The sequence below is a fragment of the Sus scrofa genome, chromosome 2, assembly GCF_000003025.6.
Source record: "Sus scrofa isolate TJ Tabasco breed Duroc chromosome 2, Sscrofa11.1, whole genome shotgun sequence".
NCBI lineage: Eukaryota > Metazoa > Chordata > Mammalia > Artiodactyla > Suidae > Sus > Sus scrofa.
The window spans coordinates 51,930,325-51,932,306 of record NC_010444.4 but is presented as its reverse complement, the minus strand read 5'-3'; the positions used below and the strand labels follow the sequence as shown (position 1 = coordinate 51,932,306).

General features: G+C 37.3%; 1 pseudogene; it reads left to right on the top strand.

Moving 5' to 3' along the window:
* Positions 329-1,263, top strand: LOC100511864 (annotated as a pseudogene).

Sequence of the window (1,982 nt, the reverse complement as noted above, 5' to 3'; positions counted from 1 at the left end):
AAAAAGAGAATGAAGAAAGAACGTAAAAGAAGAAAGAACGGAATGAAAGAAGAGAAAGAGGAAAGGGAAAGATGAACTTAGACTGTAAGAGGCACTAAAGTTGATCTTTTCAATATTCTGTATTTAGCAAATATTCAGGCAGTTGCTCAACAATAGGTAGTAAGATATCTTGGATAAGTTAATAGTACATATTATGAGAGCCCAAAGATGGGGGGAGGGGAAGATATAAAATTTTAAATCCACATGTTGATATAAGACCTGTACAGAATATCAACTGTTCTAATCTATTCGATTTATTTCCCAGCCCTGTTACATTTCTTTTAAAGGCATGGTGGGTTGGAATGAATCATCAGTAACCAATTTCATCCTTGTGGGACTCTTTCCTGAGTTTAAGCATTCCATTTACCTCAACTCGATCATCATCTTCCTCTACATCCTGGCTTTTTTGGGGAACATACTTCTGATTGTCCTGATTTGGGGTGACTCTAGACTCCATACACCCATGTACATTCTCCTCAGTCAACTCTCCCTCATTGACTTGACATTAACTTCTACCATTGTCCCAAAGATGGCCTCTAACTTTTTCACAGGGAAAAAGACCATATCATGGATTGGCTGTGGAATGCAGAGTTTCTTCTATTTGATGTTGGGAATGTCAGAGTGTCTCATCCTGACTCTCATGGCTTATACCGCTATGTGGCTGTCTGCAACCCACTGCATTATCCCATCATCATGAACCCCAAGTTCTGTCTGCATATGATTGCTGTATGTTGGATTGGAGGCTCCATAGGTTCATTTATCCATACTGTCTACCCTATGCACTTTCCCATCTGTGGGTCAAGGGAAATCCACCACTTTTTCTGTGAGGTTCCAGCCCTCATTAAGCTTTCCTGTGAAGACACATCTGTGTATCAGTCAGTGGTGGTGGTTACAAGCATTGTGCTTCTTGTTTTGCCATTCATTCTCATCATAGCTTCCTATACACTCATCTTCCTTGCTGTCCTCCATATGAACTCTGTTAAGGGCAGAAAAAAAACCCTGGCCACCTGTTCTTCCCATCTAACTGTGGTGAGTCTCTTTTTTGGCCCAAATATATTCATCTACATGACTTTCACTTCCTCCCATAGTCCAGAGCAGGACCAGGCTCTCTCTGTTTTCAGCAACATCCTCACCCCCTTACTGAACCCTCTTATCTATAGCTTGAGGAACAAGGATGTTGTGGCAGCTCTCACGAAGTTAATGGGGAGATATGGGGTGTCTTAGTAGATGAGCAATATTTCCCAGCTGTAAAAAGAACATGCTTGTGACCATGAGCAAAGCTATATGTAAATAAAGTTCAAATACCAAGGGGGTAGTGTGGTTTCAGGAAACCAATTTATTTGTGACTCTGTGTAACTAAAATTTTTCATATGTGATTTCCCAAGTCTCCAGTGGAGGTTCCTTTACTTTTCTTTGGGGTATTATTACGTTATGAAAAAATTAAGAAAATTATTTTATATTTTTAATTAAATTTAGCCTGACATCTCTGAGGTCATTAGAAACTTTCTGTAAGTAAAATAAGAGTTCACATCTGGATCTCAGAATGAACTCAGATTACTTGAGTTGGCTTGATATTAAAAGCAGTGATATTATTTGAAATACATAAAAATTATTTAAAATCAACCAGCATTGGGTGATAATTTTAAAATAAACATGTCTTTTTTAATACAAGATTTTAAGAGGTGTGTTAAACTATCAGATGATTAGGTAAACATATTTAGATATATGTTAGATGTTATAAGGTCATACTCTTCAGTACAAGTATCATTTTATTGTGTATTTGGCTCCTATAATTAGTGCAATCACCACAGTTAAATATATACAAATACTATGTTCTAACTTAAAAGGGAAGAATACGATCTATATCACTATTATACTCAATAACTGTGGTTTTGTGGATTCATTTGGGAAACTACATGGTAGTCCTCTCTAACTATTCTCCC